Genomic DNA, 18,242 nt, shown 5'->3' with positions numbered 1-18,242 from the left:
TCTTGCAGTGGACATCTGGATATGTAGGGTAGTTTCATCAGAGGGCGTAAGGAAACAGCATCTCAAAAGTCACTTGTATGCAAACATTGAAATGTTTTTAAGAAACCTTTTATTTGCAAGAGAATGAGTAGAGACCAGAAGAACAGACACAAAAGCTTTTAAGGAGAGTATCAACAGGCTCAGGGAGCTCTAACAGGGAATAAGGCCACATAGAAATGTGTTATTATTAAAACACTCTCTAGACACTCTTGTATCCATTTTACTTATTATATGTAATACTTGGCAACAGGCTCTGATGCTTGAGCCCTGGTGACTATCTACAGCCATTAAGATATTGGTACATCTTTATTTGGCCTTTCCACGTCTTCCTTGGAATTTACTATGCTTATGGTAGTAAAAAAACCAAAACCAAACAAACAAAAAACCCCACCCATGGCCAAACCACCATAATTCTGTCTCCTTGTTTTTTACAGTTCCCTTCATAACATCATACAACACAAAACTCATGTTCACTGGTAGTTTAAACACCACTCCAGGTACAAAGTGAACTCCAGCACACTGCAGCTCTGGGTCTACTCCAAGGGGAAATACACAATTTCATTGCAGAGTTGGTAACAGCATCAAGACTGATGCATTGAATCTAGTCTTAACATCAGGTCCGGGCATTTCACTAAGATAACACAGAAGGCTGTAGGCCAGGTACTTTGAAGCTCAATGACATCTCGAATGGGATTCAGTACTTGAAATCAGGAGAACAAGAAAACTTAAAGCTGCACCCTTGGTTGCAAGAAAAACACAGGCCATAGGAAAACTTAAGAGCAGTGAGCTACTCATTGCCACAGACCCCATTAAGACCTGTTCATTTTGAACTGGAGTTATGTTCTCCAGAATGCGTACAGGGGTTCCCAGTTTGGTATCCATTTGCAAATGTACTAAAACCAACTGATCTTTATTATTCAGTCCTTCAAGTCACTACTGGAAAACTTTAACTATCATACAAGCCAAAATAGATGCTGAGGCAGTATTACCCAAGGTGATGACAGTTACCTGCATCTTCCTGCTCACTTCTGCAGTCCGCTGCATGCTACCCTTGCAGCTGTGTCCTTTAAACCAGGCTGTTTCTCCTCAGTCCCCTAGACTCTTAATCAGGACTCACAACGAACTGTGATAAAATACTATGGAGAAATTTCTAATGGCCCTTAGCATCATTCTGTTATCTTGCAGATGTTTATAGACAAAACATTTATATTCTAGTTTTTCTGGAAAATACATTTCATTACTCTGTTTCACATCACTCGTATTGCAGAAAACAAAATCACAAGATCAAGTACAAACACTCTTTCAAATTGCATTTAACCTCAGTCAATTATTCCAAACACATGTAAAAGTCAACAGCTAATTGGTTTATGCATTGTATCACTTGGTTCTTCTAAAGACAGAAGAAAGAAGAATTACTTACTTAATTTCTCTTGGCATGAATTTTTGTTGCTTTTCCCTCTATACTGGCTACTGGAACAATACCTTCCTACTGCTCAAGACCATATGAAAAACATTTACTCATTATCCTTTTAAGTCCAGTCTTAGTTTGATATTGCTTTATGGCTCAAACACTCCCATTTTTTTTCCCTACACACCTGTGCCCTTCTTTCTTACTCCTCTTTAACACGGTCACCTAAATTCATACAATTTCTTCTCAAATTTCAGATCATTAGCCACATAGTGATTTAGCCAAAGTGATCTGTTGCTATGTTTCTGTGCAAAAAAAAAGTAAAAATTAATAATTCACACTTGCTCCCTAAAAAAAAACTTCACTGAAATCCTTTTAGACTGCAACATGCTTCTTATGGCATCCTACCAACAAGTTTTCTGAATTCTTGTTGTCATCTTTATTTTGCTGTTCTTCCTCCTTTACTTCCTATAAATACCGATTTTTATCAGTTCAAGTTAATCTTTCACAAGCTGCCTCCTTCTTCCATCTTTTTAGCCAGCCCAATCAGCTCTTGGTCAACATTAAATCAAGACAATCATCCATATTTATTATCAAGAGCTTTCCCGTACATCAATAAATTCTTGCATAGGAGTGAATGTCCCACGCACCTTTCTCAAAAGGTATCTGCTGTAAATGAAGGATTTTATTTGCTCAGTTCTTATATTTGATCATTTGTTCATTTAGTACTTGTATAAAACAGAAGTAAGTTTCACCACCGTACCCATTTTTGGTGGGCCTGTCACAATACCACCCTTACCACTCCGTAGACCTCCCCCTCTTACCTTCTTCACCTAAAAATAAACACACACGTCCATAATACAATACATTCTCACTTCTTCCCTGACCGTCCTTACTATGCCCTCTCTATAATCAACACTCCTGTGGGATACGCTGTTGATGCCATTTTGGCTACAGGAGTGATAGTTATTCCTTGATCTGGAATACAAACACAGCAAACAGTGACAAATCCTGTTAATTGTCAAGTCTTAGCCTGTAAACACAAAGGTAGACTCCAAACCAGCTGAAAGCCAAGGTAGGAGGGAAGATGCAAGGCTAGGTTTTGTTAATATTTAAGTGTCTATGAAAGGAGCCCAGGACACTGTCACCCTTCTGTCTATACTCTACCCTATAGCAAGGTTAGAACCAAGGCTTCAAGGTGACCAAGCACGACTTTCTGCCCAGTTCATTTCCACCTTTGGTTTTGGCATCACTTAGCAAGCCAATCACCTAACTGAGGAATAGCAACTTCACATCTGATGCCAACCAGCAGTACGACTTCACATCACAACCGCTATCTTTACATGATCCCTTTAAGGGTTATTATTAGCAAGCTGTAAGTTATTATTAGCAAACTGATAAAACACTAATGACCAAGTTCTCTCACGCAACAGCTTGTCCATTTCCCCAATTACCACATAACCAGTAACTTTTCCTATTTGAGTTATTCCAAAATGGATGAATAAGACCAAGGAGAATCATTCCTCTGCCTGTTACTTCAACCTACCAGATTTTGGGGAACAGCACCTGGCAATCACCCATTTCAACCCTGGCCAAGGTTACAAAGATTTTTGCTAACTTCTCAATTTTTTTGAAGACAGAAAAATAGACATGAAATCCACTGGCTGCTGCACACCACTTTAAAATGTTAAACTCGGGCCAAATCTGTTAAGCTAGGTTCCTGCTGCTAGATCCGAAATTATTTAAACCACCCAACCCCATTAAGTGAATTCTTGCTAAGCTGCTACTTCTTCAAAAGGAAAAAAAATATCTCAGTTTCTTAAGAAAGATTTTACCTCTTACATTTCTTGCTCAATGCTATTTAATACTACTAGACCTTTTGCTAGCTGGTCACAATTATCCTACTCTTTAAATCACACTACAAATACTTCTACCTGTAACGAGAAGAGGGTTGTGGCTTTATAAACCTGTCCCAACTAACTCTATAACTCTTGACCAACACAATTTCTAAAAATGAGGTGAGTTTTCTACTTACAACCCTGTGCTGTGGGAGAATTCAGACCTCAGCAAATTTGTCTTGCTGTCTTTGAAGGAATCCTAACAGCAAGGAGCTTTTAACAAATACACTTGGGAATGCACATTTTTTTTAAAAAAATATCATATATATGATATATATCAATTCTAACTACTGCAGAGTGAGTCGGGCATCCAATCATGGGTGTTTAGTACAATTTTAGATGGGTGCAGGACTGGCAGGTAGGAAGTCTGGCCATATGGAAGACTGCATGCTTTTGGAGCTCCAGCTTCAGACCACGTGGAATCACCTACAGCATTTAAGATCATACTCTGACTCTGTGTTTAGGCACCACCTTTGTTCCCTTAAGTTCTTCTAAAATCACTAGCCAATCAGGGCTCAAGCAAAGGAATTCTATCATTATGTGTTTAAGTTAAAACACTGCTCTTTAAAAAGAAATGCTGGTGGACAGGGATCAACAAGACAGGAGCTCAAATACTCGATTCACAAGGGTTTTATTGCTGTAATAGTCAGTCTAATTTCTGGATTTTTTGATCAAGTATTTCCTTACATTGAATTTCTTTAATACTGCAGTATCCACATCTACATGATAACAGTGCATGAATGTAACATATAGGCAACACTTAGACGAGAGCTACAACAGAGGCAGCTGCAAAAATCTAAATCACCCATGCAAAAAGCATATGATCTATTTCTTCCATACTCCTTCCTATGAAAACAGCCTGTCTTTTTAGTATCTTATCAACTAGCCCTGCCTTTGGGAAATATTTTAATAAAGATAAGTCCTTTTAAAAATAAAAAAATACAGCCATGAAAACAGATCTAGGCAGAAGCCTGCTTTCATTAGGCATATTAATATTTCAATCCCAGCAGCACCATCTAATGGAGAGCTCAACAATTTTTCCCCTTCTTTAACGTGACAAGCATTTTATTTTGGAGGTGTTAACAACTGATACTTCAACACATGGCCTACTTAATACTCTATAAAAACTGATTAGCTACAAAAGAAGCCAAATCATTTCTCCATAGACAATAATCACACGGTTCTTTCTCCCCACAGACATTACATTCACATACAAATTTACTGAATATGACCAGGATGTTTGTTTAACCAGGAGTGAAGATTTTAGTTAGAAATACTGTAAAAATAAACAACCAAAAAAACCAGTAACTGGGAAGCAGCAACGCCAGCTTAAAAATAAAGCTACCTTAAGTGTGTTTAAACTTTACCTCTGAAAGCAAGAGAGATGTCAGTACCTCTGAAGCATAAGGAATATTGACAAACCTGGACTTCAACCATAGCAACATAAGTCACTACCTACATCTGCTTAAGATGAAGTATTCCAAGACATCTTCAGGTTGCACTTCTGCTACAAAAGATGGGTAGCTAATTGTCATAAACATCAATAAAGCATGTAGCGTGATGACTCTCGTCAACTTCCATGATTTCTCTCATTACCATTTTCTCATGCAAACAAACATGACAGAACTTATGTAAGAAACAGATGTACAGTAGTAGTATTTTTTCCTCACTGCATTTTGTCCTCTTTGTTCTTTATTTAAATCACAACACTGCAAGTAAGGGTTCAACTACTTTGATCTTTTCCAATTAACTTAGCATATGGACACTCTTGTTCTGGCATAACTGTCTTTTTATACATAGCTCAAAGGACTTCCAAAGTCTGTCTGCCCTATCCTATCTCAGAATAGTCAACTAATACATTGAGAGTTCATATTTAAAAAAAAAAAAAAAAACACAACACCAAAAGTCTTAATAAATAATTCTGCAAAAATACAGCACCATCCTTTGGCTTTATGTACTAACAGCTTTATTTACACAGAGGACGATTCAAAGCTTCTTCCTCATTTATTTTGAGAGAATCTCCTCAGCAAAAATATACAGAATGCAGCAAGTGGATATTTATTTGGCTGTCCTAAATCTTTATTTTTTAAAAAAAAAAAAAGACACCACACAAAACTAAAAACCCCAATGCATAGATAAAAACCAAACCAAACAAACAAACAAAAAAAAGAACCACCACAAAAAATAACCAATAGAGTAAATCCCCCAAATTGCCTCAAAATCTTACTGGCAGCCAAAATACTGGAAGTTGCATGTCTAAATAATCCCTTCAAAATGAAAGTGAAGTTTTCCAGAATTTGTAAGAAGGAAAGAGGAATAAGGGAAATCAGCAGCTATTTTTCAATACCTGGAAACATAGAAGTACAACACACAAATAACAATAAACTTGTTTTAATCTTCCTAGAGATTGCCAAGAGCATTCTTCTGCACATGCTCCAAGAAAGCATCAAAACACCTTGCTGTTAACACAGACAGAACCCCCCCTGCCAAACAGTACGAGCAATGCAACAGCAATACCTACTAGCTGAACTACAATGTGTGATCCGTTGGTCTTTCCATCACATACTGACACCATAGGTGAGTAGCGAGATATATTTCCTAATCTGAAATATAGCATGCTAAGGTTCTGTAGATAGAAACATGAATCAACTTCTGACAGAAAACAGACAGAGAAGATACATAGTGTCACTTGAAGTCAGCAGTATTACTAACCTAAAATGAGGTTAGCTCAAATCCTTTCTTTTTTTCCTCCCAAAATGCAGAGTTTTAGAAAGCAATGAAGATACTACTGCATCAAAGGGTTCCAAAACTGCTAGAGATGTGCATATGCAAATCAGCAGCCTTCATTTATTTAGGTATCCAACTTCCTTCTCAAACTGTCAGCCAAACGGTAGCATTCTGAAAACGTGGTATTTTACACTACAAGCACTTTACCTTTGGCACCTACTAAACAGAACCGGTATCCTAATCAGGTTCAACCATAACAGTCATAAAACAAGAACATTCCCAAGCAAAAGCACAATGCTCCTCTCAAAGATGTTGTACTGAACATAAAAGAGGACAGTGAAAAGGATGGAATGAGAGAGCAAGTGTAGATTTAAAGATACATGTACTTCAGACAACAGCAATGTACACTGCAGACTACCTTTAGTAACCTGGAAGACAAGAGCCTGTTAGTTCACCTGAAATGGGAGGTGGGATGGGGAGGGAATCAAAGAAGCAGGTAGCTACAGAGAGGTCAAAGAAGAGTGGATTTGCATATTAAAATTAGCCAGAAGTGTAAACGTAAGTACAAGCCTGGAAACAAGTATTTCAGTACAAAAGTGATCTAAATGGAAGTAAAGGGGAAAATGCAGTCCTTTGCTATAGTGCAAGGATGAAACCACCTTGGAATAAAAGTTATCCCTTAGCAACTCCAAAAATTACAAGAGAACTGACTGAAACCAGTTCAAAATAAGCCACTTGAGGAATCTGAGGAACCAGCTTGAGAAATTAAGAGCATTTATACTGTTTGGCCAAACAAGACGAAAGAGAAGCACAGCATGGACAGGAGCATTCCATTAGTAACTGAAGAGCTTAAAATGCCAGAAGAGGAGTCAGTTGGGATGGTTTAAAGGAGAGAACAAGTTGAATGAAAAATCTAAGGCTATATTCCTATGCAAAATAGAGACGCATATCTGCAATTCGTTAAGTCAGAAGTGACAACACTCAAGGCAACCTACTCTCAGAAGGTTCCTCTCTGTGGAAAGGCAGAGGGCACAGTCAAACTGGTACAGTACACAAGAAGTCCATTATAAAAACCTCTAATAACTGTTCTAATTATCACTCTCAAGTACATGGATGAGCTTACAAAATGAAACCCATTCACGTTGCCATGATCTGGTCTATAAGCTGGGCTTTGCTATTAGAAAAGTTACTTTAGCCACATTATCATGTAAGCTGGTTCCACAGAGTAAGAAAAAAAATTGTTACTTTTCTACAACATCCAAAGCAGCAAGTTGGGAACAAGCACGAGCACCACATGAATTCTGTCATGTACCCCCAGCTTCTATAGCACTGCATGCTTGCTGTACACAATGGAAGAGTGTGAACCAAATACAGTTTCCTGTCCCATGACGTTGACAGTGCAGAAAGGCACAGCACTGCAGAGGAGACCCAAGAGGATGCCTCTACACAGCACTTGCAGTCCATTTCATTTATCAACAGATGATGTTTGTACCACCCTGCTGGGTCTCAGCACCTCACCCTCATGTCCTCAGATTCTACGATTCAGGAAACTTCTGTCTTGACAGCGCTGCTCACCTGAGCAAGCATCAAGTTCAAATGCACCAGAAAAAAAACAGTAGTGGAAGAAGCATCAGCAAGACTGTGTCTTTCCTCAGCCTGCTAATCGTGCTAACCACTTGACTGAGACATCATGCTTCCTCTTGCTCCGACTCTTAGGCACGCTGAGTTTTGATTATTCTTGGCATAGCAGAAGAATTTCAAGAGAAGGAAGTGACACTACTCTTAACAGGCCTGTGGCTTAATGATGAGAATACTCCCCAGGGAAGTAGGAAACTTGGATTGGAATCCCCCTTCTGCCCCTGGGACTTGGGCATGGTGTCACATCAGCGCTGCAACATCAAAGCCCCTTGTTGGTGTGGCCCTAACTGAATGACAGTACACATCTACAGGAATGAAAAAAAACCCCAGCCTCCAGATTTCCTAGATGCTTACACTGTTATCTTCAATGGACTATCTTCTCTTTCTTGACTGATGTCAAAGCCAGAATGAAGTGGCAGCCAGGAAGGTACTTCTTATCTCACAGTAGCATCTGCAACATGCTTTTCAAGACAGACCAACTCAAAATAACTTTTTGCTGGACGTCTAAGGAAGCTGGAAAAACTCAAGAGCATTTTGAGCTTGTCTTGAGTGGGCACAACTTATATTTACAAAGATGTTTTTCATATTAATGCAGCAACCACAGACAAAAGTTCGGTATTACTCCAAATGTTAGATTTTTCTAGTTATGAGCTTCCCCATTGTCATCATTAAGGCATGTAAAACATGTTTCATGACTTTTCACTAATATTTCTGACTGAAGCGTTTGCTACATATATTTTTATGTGAAAGGATATATTCACTTCAGAGCATTTCAACTATACTACAGAATTATGAGCAATTTGTATCAATGTAAATAATCTACAGAATGGTTCCTCTAAAATCAGAGAAATCTCTTTCATGAATGGTCATTTTACGATACTATGTAAAATAATACGGGAACTACAAAACATTCCAACTTAAAGCAGTCCTGCTATGCCCACTGCAGTTCTAATTTCTTCAGTTTGCAGAAATTCAATCTTTATGTTAAAGTACACAACACCCCAACTTTCAGTACAAGAAGGGTGCCAGGGATGGAGACCACCACAAGTGTCCAGTACTGAACCTCTGCATTCGTGAACATGTTGAGACTTTGCTTCCAATGCTGCTCTTGATTAGATGAACTGCAGAACTTGGAATTCTACTAAAATCACACTTTACACATGCAGAGTAAAGCAGCAGGGAAGAACAACAGCATAGGAATCAAAGGCTTAACATTTTTTGGGGGGTGGAGAGGATTAGTGACCTACAGTTGTATATAATTTGAGAGACACCTACCCTGTTAACCTAGTTACAAAGCCAACAGTCAGTAGCAATTGACTTCACAGTGGCAATGATTCTTTGCTGTCAGTGCTCCAGTAGACAAGATCAGGAAGAAAACACACACCTTCAAAACTATATAAATATACATACACACAGACATCCCTCTCTCTCTCTCACAATTCCCAATATCAAATAATCTTTTGCCTTATTTTCCCCCTAAGTTCTAAGATCTTTCTACTGTATACTTCGCTTACAGATTTTTTAAGGGCTTTTTTGTCTTTATTTCCTTTTCCTTCCCATTAGAAGGGCGCATCTCTTCCTACTTTGCAGACACCTAATGATCTTTCATTGCAAGTTGCATCCCTTACCTCCCAATTCTCCAGTCCTTTCTCTTTCTACCTTAAAAGAAGAACGCATAGAAAAAAATGAAATGTTTGTGATACGTCAAAGCAAACATATACTGACTTTAAACTATACATTTATGAGGGTATGGACTACCAGCAGGCAGAGCTGGGAGACCAGTTATATTCTCTTTGCCAGACCTTCACTGCTGTAGTTTGTCACCACTTCACTACCACAGGTTAAAAAAGTCTAAGACAAAACCTAGTGGGACTACAGCATTATTTCTTGTGCTACTGTCACACCTTCATTCTGTTGCACAAAGTAAAAAACTCTCCCTCCCTCAGCTTCTTTTCCCCATACCACATCCTGAAATTTCCCATTTCACTCTGTCCCACCACCTTTGGTGTTCCTGAGCCATATGCCAAAAATGCCAGAAGGCTTCAAATACAAGCATCATATTCTGAAAGTACCCACCCGCAGGCAATTTAAAAAAAAAAAAAAAAAAAAAGGCTCCTTGGCAATTCTTTAAAGGAAATGTGCACAAAAGCACAGACATCTGAAACTGATGTGTAATGAGCAGTCTTCAGACATCATAAGACTCAGCACCTTCAATTAAGAAACACTATTATAATAAAATAAAAAAACTAATGAAATCTAGTTATTGCATCATCTAAGATATCAGAGATCAAAATGTATTATTCTTGCAATAACTATTCCTACAAAGCCAGTTCAGCATACTGGAGTAGATTTAAGTCATTCCTATTTTTAAACTGTCTTTTCATCTGCAAAGAACTATGATCATCTACTTATCAGTGTATTTATGTTCCAGTGGTTTAACAACAAAAGTTTAAATTTAAAGATTTCTGGCATTTTTATTTTCAGCATTGCTATTTCTACTAATAGAACAGCTGGACTTCAGCAGTGATAAAAACATGTTCTTCTTCTTTCACCTGAACTTTTCATTATGGACACGATCAACGCAAAGATCCAAAATACAACAAGATCTTGGAATCATTTAGAAGACAAATGTGTTAGCATGGACTGGTAAGACTTCATAAGCAATTTTTTTGTCACTGATGCTACTAACTACTGCCATCTTACACAGTTTTCCAAGGTACCAACAGTAAAAATGCTTGCACGATGATCAAATGCTCCGAGTCCATACAAGAATGGTTTCTCAAAACTGGTATCATAAAACTTAATTGCAGAAGGACTTCAGGAAAGCCTAAAGACTGAGTTATTTAGCACCCTCTTTTGATTAGAATGAATTTGCTTTGCTACCGAATGCACTTTCCTTTTCTATATTCTAGGTCCAGCTATTATTGGAAGCTTTTCATCAAAGTCTTATTTCAGTAAAACACCTACCATTTTCATGCTGGAACAAAGCAACTTTTATAACCTCATAGGGCCGTCTGCTTGCAATGCTCAAACTCAAGATACATCAGTGTTTCCGTTATCAAGCTTTATGACAAGGGGTTTCCCAGTTCAGCTGTAAAAAACTCTGATTCAGTCCAAACGTTCAAGTATTTCTCATCTTAAAATAAAAACCCTCTCCCCAATCACAATAAATAACATTTACATCTACTGCAATCCATACACTGTGTGTACAGATTGCCATTTATCGACACCTTTAGCCAAACAACTTGTTTTAACGGAGGAGATATGGTATACGCTATGATCTCTCTAGTTCTAACTCTTAACAACCAGTGTAGCCTTTAAATCCAGGCTTCTGTGAAAGTCAGTAGCTATTCCAAATACATATTTTTACTATTCCAAATCACGTTATTTCATTTGTCTAAGCTAAAAATACTGCTAGTACAGGTTCACATCATACCCTGAACTCCTTTCCGGGCTACAAACGTAAGTTCAGGTAAGCGCGCAATAATGCTATGTGTGTTCTACGGGACAAACCTGCAAGGAAAAATACACAGAGCTACTGAAGAAATAGTAATAATAAAAAACAACCAACCCGCACAAATTACAACATCCAAAGGCTCAAGAAGCTAGAGAAGTCACTGACCCAAGGAGACTGTGCATTTCAAATTGTATCTTTGGAACTTCCCACATTTTACTACTAGAGAAAGAGGGAGAGGGAGCCCGTCCCGATGCGGGGTCCAGACCCACGGAGGCACGCACAGCCCCCCACGCCACCCCGCACCGGCGGGACGTGACACGATGCCCCTCAGTATGAACATCGCTTCTGTTTTCCCGCAGAGAATTCAAACCTCAGACACCTGAAGATACAAATAAATCAAGACGTAAATGCCTTACCTTCCTATTTTACAAGCCACTGCAGTTCTCAGATTATGAGTCAGTCATAGGTTCATCTGCAGAGGAATGACTCAGTATAAACTTTTAAACACTCGTTATTTTTCCTAGCCGGCAACGCGGTAATTAATTTAAGGCGTTAAAACGCGGTGTGTCGCGAATCAGCGCACAAAATGAATGGCGTGAAAACAAAACACTTTTCTTTCCGCTCACGCCAGGCAGGCGGGCTTCACGGCGCAGGGCCGCCGTAGGCAGAGCCTCCGCCACAATATAACTCCTCCGGCACCGACCAGCGCCGGCCCCGCACCGCCGGCCGCCCCAGCCCCGTGGCCGCTCCGCAGAGCGCAGCCGGAGCCGCCGCAGAGGGCGGCCGAGGGAGGCGCAAACTCGCGGGGCCCCGCGCTCGGCGCCCAGGCGCGGCGGCTGCTGGCAGTGCCCCTTTAAAGGCCGTCGGCCCGCCCCCAGCACTGCATATGGAGGGAGCCAGGAGCGGAGCGAGGCTTCTGCATTCAAACGACACATCAAACGCCGCAAGCGCCGCCGCGCCGCCCGCTGCCGCACGGCCCCGCTCCGGCCCGCCGGCCGCCTCGCCTCCCTGCCCTCCCCGGCACGCACGCACACACACACCGCGGGGCGCGGGGGGAAGCCGAAGGGGGGTGGGGTGGGGGGTAGGCAGAAATAAGTAAGCGAAAAGGGGGCACCTGCGAAGCCCTGGAGTGCGAGTGCGTCCGGGCAGGCAAAGTCCACGCCGCCCCCGCCGGTGGCTGATCTATCTCCGGGCACCGGCCGCCGCCAAGGTCCCGGCAACAGGCTGCGGGTGAAGCGCGCTCGGCCCCTGCCTGGTAGCAGATGCCCAGTATCAGCGCCGCGCCGCCGCCGCGCTTCCCCGCCGGCTCCGCGGGAGCACCCCCCAGCTCCCGCCGCCCGCCCCGCCGCGCCCCCCTGCCCGGGGAGCCCGGGCGCAGACAGGCGAGCCCGGCCGGTACCGGAGCCCCGAGCGGGAGCCGCCGCCACGGCGGCAGCGAAGCGCCCTTCCCCCCCCTCCCCCGCCGCCTCGCCACCGCGCCGCTCCCCGGGGCGCGCCGAGCCCCGCGGCCGCCCTACCTGCAAGCGTGCGAGGGGAGCGGGGCGGCGGGCGGCAGCTGGAGCCCGGCGAAGGCGACCGCCAGCCCGACGGAAAGTCCCTGCCGCTCTGCGCCGTCTCCCCCCGCCCCGCACTTCCTCTCCCGCCCGCTCAGGCTGGAAATCCCCGGCGAAGCCCGCTGCTCTCCCGGCTCCTCCTCACACACGGAGGGGCGGGCCCGGCCGAGCCGCTCAGCGCGCAGGCGGGAGCCGGGGGTTGGGCCTGCCCTGCCCGTCTGCCCCGGCTGCACCTGATGCCGCCGTTACCCTCCCCCCCCGGCCCGCCGCCGTCGCGGGCACAACCCCGGGGTGAAGGGGCCTCCTGCTCCCAGGCGGAGCCCGTCCCGCCCGCCGGCCCTCCGCAAGCGGCGAAGGGGGCGCGGGGTGGGCTGTGAGGAGACGGCGCGTCCCGCTCGGGGAGGTGGGGGCGGCCGGAGGGCGGGCGTTGCTGCGCCGGCCCGGCCGTGGGGGCACCGGGGAAAGGGCGCGGGCGATGGCGGCGGGACGCGGGGCGCCGGCGGGGCGGGATCGGCGCGGCGGAGAGCCGCTCGCATCCCCTCTCCGCCCCGAGGGACGTTCGAGCAGCCCCGCGCAAAGAGTCGCCTCGAACACAATAGCCTTTATTAAAAAAAAAAAAAAAAAAAGCCATTGGGAAAAAGAGGAGGGAGGAAAAAACGCGGGGGGTGGGGGTGGGGGAGAGGAGAAGAGGGGAGGGGGAGAAGAGTCTGGAAAAGATCAGAGAAGAGCGGCGAGCCAGGGCCGTGCGCCCCCCGGCGAGGCCGATCGCCCCAGGGGCCCGGGCCGGCTGCAGGCGGCTGGGCTTGACCGTAGGTGGCAACCCCGATCGCCGGGCGAGGGGACCGTTCCCTTCCCCGGGGGCGCGGAGGGGCGAGAGGCACCCGGGCCCCTGCTCAGGCGGTGCTCCCGGCAGTGGGGGAAGGGGGGCGACGGCGACACCCGATAGAACCTGTCGCTGCGGTCGGTCGGATTAAATAAACGCCTGTCTCGGGCTCCGCTGGTATCGCGGCATGTCCCGATCGGGGCAGATGCTCGGCCGGTACCGGCAGCCTCGTTGCGCCGGGGCAGCGTTGTGCGGCTCGCTGTGTCCCCGCCGCCGCACCGCGGGGGGCGGCTCTGGCGCAGGAGCGGCGCGGGGGGCTCGGCCGGGGCCGGGGCCGGGGCGGGGGTGGGGGGGACTCGGCCGCAGCCGGCGGCAGCGCGGCCCGGGGTCGGCGGGGACAACTCCCGCAGAGGGGCCTCCGGAGCCCCGGGGGCAGCGGTGGGGCTGGGGGGCCAGGGAGCCGGGAGAGCCGGAGCTGTAAGGAACGTGCGGAGCTGAACACGGAGAAATGTGTGGTGTTTGGCTAATTTCAGTGGGATGAGGTCACCGTCCTTTTTGGACGTTGTTTATCGAGGGATCACTAGGGAGGAACAGTTGGATGTGTGATCCTGAACGGACGAGCTTTGCGTCATAGTTGCCGCTTACAGCATCTCCCCACGTCCTGCAATCCATCCTGACCCTCTTCGGTCCTCATCCCCTGGATCTCCGTAACGCCCACGCTAACCAGCGCTGCAAAACCAAACGTCCCCAGCTCCGGCTGTGTCCTGACACAGCCCCTCAGACACGAAACTTGGCCCGCACTGCTAATCCCCTCCTTGTGTGCTGGTTTTTTCCTCATCCCACCTCTCTGCTTTCTCCCCCCATCTCTCCCGCCTTTCGCTGCTGTCCCCAGTAAGGGGCTGGCTTAGCTGTCAAGACAACTGCGCCTTTTGAAATGATGCTGTGAACCTGCGATCAGAAAGACAATCTAAGACCAATGTCTTAAATGTGCCCATCACTTGTTCAGGATTGCTTAGCTCCGGACCGGCTGATAGGACTGTGCACCGAGCCTGGATTTCTCCAGCAGCAGGGCTGCAAATAAGTTTCTATCAGAGACAAGCCTGCAATTTTCTTCTTTGCCACTCTTTTTGCTGTTGTGTATGTGTCCTCTTGATTTGCCTCAAAAAAAAAAAAAAAAAAAAAGAAAAAACATAATAGGATTCCAGTGCCTGTAGCTCTTGCAGCTATATTAATGTATCTTTCCCCAAAAAGAGAAAACAAATTCTTACACCGTCTAAAGGATGTTAAGCTTTTGCCCATTTAAAAATGTCTGTAGCCAAAGGGATAAAGTGTTGATTTACTGCAGTATGTACTGTTTCAAGTGCTTTGATGCTTTCTTCTTTTTCCATGTCATTGCTACAAGATTTTAAAGATTTCTAATACAATGAGATGCAGCAAGGTATGTCACCAATGCCTTGTCTTTAACTGGTTTAGAATTTTATCTTATAAGCGAAATTTTCACTGGGGCCTGAAATGCTGTGTCTCAATGCTGCTGCTGCTGCTGAACAGCAGTGTTTAAAATACAGTCGTTGGAGGGATAGCCACTTAGAAAAACAGAAATAATGGTAAAGACCGTAGAGTATATTTCAGTAAAATGGTTTGAAGAAATACATAAATAGGGCATTACATTGAAAAATTACATGGAAGCAAAGAATATTTAAAAATCCACCAAGAGAAGGGTGGTAATCCATTACAAACTTGGACAGGGATAGTTATCTCCAAAAACTATGAGGAAGATGCAGAAGAGCAAATACCATGTGATTATGGGAAACTATAATTTCTCAGATACAGACTGGAAGATACCACTGGGAAATGGTAGGGTTTAAATGTTCTTGAGTGTCATAGAAACTCGATTTCTCAAGCAAACAGTCCATGAGAGAGGATGCTATTTTAGGCCTAGCAGCAAGGACCTTGTAGAAAGCCATAGCGTTGAAACTAATCTTGAACTGAGTGATCACGGACTAATCCAGACAAATGCAGATCTTTGTCTAAGACTTGGGATCACAGAACAGCAGACTTCGAGAAATGGAGGCAATTCCTGAAGCTGACAGGAAGGAGGAACCCAAAGATGATTTTTACCCCAAGATACTGAAAGAAACTGGCAAAGGAAACAATTGCCAAAACAAGGATTTGTTCAAGGTCAGAATTAGTACCCTGTGCCTAAAGCACTCTATAGTGAAAGGAGAAAGGCGGTAATGCTGGTAGCCTCAGGCCTACTCATCTGACCTTATTATGTGGTGACTTCTTCCATGAGAAAATGACTGTGAGCTGCCGGTGGGAATAGCTGTGGAAAAGGCTTATGTGAGTCTATGATGCATGAAGCGGTGTATTTTTAGTAGAGAGAGGGAAGTATTAGTATGGCTTTACACAGCACAGCTACGGACCCTTGTTTGGAAAATGATGTCCAGTTCTGGTGACTTACAATCAGAAAAGATTGACTCAGGTCACCGCAGGTGCAGAAGACGAATACTGGGGTGCCAGGGGAGCAGTGTGTGCGTATTCTTGAACAGGAGCTGCGGGCAAGCAAACTTGGCTTCCTTAACTAGCCAAATGAAGCCAAAACAGCATGATGATTCTCTGTAAATACGTTCAAACATTTAATATCAAGGAACAAGAATTATTTAAATTAAAGAATTATCCTAGCGCAGGGATGAATGGTTATAAATTGGTCATGAGTACGCTTAGACTGAAAAAGCTTTCTCACCATCCCAGGAGCAAACAAACAGTGCTGTAGGCACAAGCACCTATATGATTTTAAATCAGGGCACGATAATTCGGTGCATCCAAGGGAGATTTAAAAGGGACTGAGCTGCTGACCTTTGACATTGGACTTTGACTACTCCCAAGCTTCAGGGCTTCTTCTGGTCCTCTAGGCCATCTGCATATGGCTTGCGAAGGATTTTTCAACTGCCACTGAAGCACTGGAAATTAGTCAGAGACAGGATGTAGAAAGGACACTGGTGACATTAAATCATCAGGTGGTTTGTGGTGCATCTTGCTCACAGTTGAACTGATTGCCAGATTTGGGTCACAACAAAACCTTTTCCCTCAGGTGAACCTGGCAAAGGGCTGGTTTACCTCGCCACCACCACCACTTTCTCAGAATCTTCTGGGAGATTTATTTGGTAAATATCTTGTTGCAGGGGTACTGGTTATAGTCTTCTGTGATATTGTGCTTGAAAGGTTTGGTGGTTTACTGCAGCTCTTAAGTTTATTACCTGATATTGAAAAGTGACCCTCGATGAGTGGAGGCTGCAGAAAACGTGTTCTGTGAGACCTTCTCAGCAAAACTGCCATTGTGTAGTTGTAGAGAGGGATCATTTCTGGTCCTGTCTTCCCAAAAGTGGCATCGGGAAGTTATTTTTAATGCTGGAAGTAAACCTGAGAGAGGGGGGAGAGAGAGAGGGCAGCAAACCATTGTTTCTTGTGTGAAATGGCTTATTGCAATTAACAGTCATTCAGCTGAACATTTGTATTTGGTAACGATACAGTACATCATCCTTATGAGCCCTGCTGTTTCAGGTGCAGTTTGGCACTGCTCCTGTACATAATGCTCACTCCAAGCACTGTGATTGGAGTACGTTGTGCATGCCCGCTCTGCCGCTGCTGCAGGAGGTGGTTATGTTTCGTTCCTAATCAATACCTATTGTAGATTTGAGCAAGGCTTAGCAGGACCCAGTTTCTGCATTTCTGGCACTGAGGCAGCTTCTTGCAGCTTCCTCATCCTATGCTTTGGATTGAAGATGCTTATTAACAGAATAATAAAATCATTAAATTAATATTCTTTTCTATTGCTGAAGCACAGCCCAAGGGGACCTATATCTTGGGAATACACATTCGTTTATTGCATCATGTACATGAGATAAAGATTCCCCAAGGTTTATTTCAACTGCTACTAAGCAATACTGTCTAATGTGGTAGCCCACTCGCTTAAGGAAAAAAAAAGATTTCTCCTGCCCAAGTGGTGATTTTCTACTTTAAATTCCTAGAAAGTGGTGGCTTTCTAAATGACAAGCATTTGAGGTGAAACATTCCCCAAGTCTTCCAGAAGTTAGTTATATATGCCTTTATGAGTACACTATGTGACAGTTTTTCTTTCTTTTAAGCTAATTGTAATTCCCAAGTCACCTGATAATCTGCTTCACAATTGACAAGAAATAATTAGTATGGCATATCACAACCACAGATCAATAATCTTAGGGCCTTCTTACCCTCTTGTTGAGACCATTCAAAATATATTGAGGTCCCCAGGCTCCCCTACCATCAAGACTGCCATTATGCCTGTGCCAAATTGACTTTGGAGTCAAATGAAATTTTTGAGTGCACGTCAGTGGATTTCTAAAGAGGCCTGTAAAATGGTTCACATGGACTCTAAGCTGTACCTGGAAAAAAGAGACAAGATACAGTTCCACAGCAGGGAATTACTAGAGCACAGCAATGCTTCAGCTGTACGTCTGTCTCGCAGCATGGCTGCGAAATCAGAGCTGTGATAGGAAGAGTGCAGGCTCAGCAAGACCAGCTCTCCACCATATGGAGGTTTCCCTGTGACAGCTGAGTCGGAATATAACCGGTAGAAGCATCTTAAAGGCTGCTCTGTGCCTTTTGAGCAGCACAGAGTAGCTTTACCAGGAACAAGGGTTTGGTCCAAAAGTTTTCCCCA

General features: G+C 44.2%; 1 protein-coding gene across 9 annotated transcripts in view; it reads right to left on the bottom strand.

Annotated features, from left to right (window-relative positions):
* Positions 1 to 16,946, bottom strand: part of TRAF3 (TNF receptor associated factor 3) — a 75,351-nt gene extending 58,405 nt beyond the window's left edge. For 2 of the 9 annotated variants that reach the window (XM_080394606.1, XM_080394607.1), the window contains exons 1-3: positions 12,685 to 16,944; positions 12,282 to 12,419; positions 11,584 to 11,639 (exon numbers count right to left, since the gene is read on the bottom strand). The gene's annotated coding sequence lies outside the window, so the exon portion shown is untranslated. Of the gene's footprint in view, positions 1 to 8,064; positions 9,203 to 10,677; positions 10,802 to 11,583; positions 11,640 to 12,281; positions 12,420 to 12,684 lie in introns of those variants that run through there. The other 7 variants (XM_080394602.1, XM_080394608.1, XM_080394600.1 and 4 more) reach the window with 7 other exon arrangements.
* Positions 16,947 to 18,242: the final 1,296 nt, after the last annotated feature.

This window comes from Falco punctatus, assembly GCF_963210335.1.
Source record: "Falco punctatus genome assembly, chromosome: 7".
Taxonomy (NCBI): Eukaryota; Metazoa; Chordata; class Aves; order Falconiformes; family Falconidae; genus Falco; species Falco punctatus.
The sequence above is the reverse complement of the archived record's forward strand: the minus strand, read 5'-3'. Positions and strand labels throughout refer to the sequence as shown.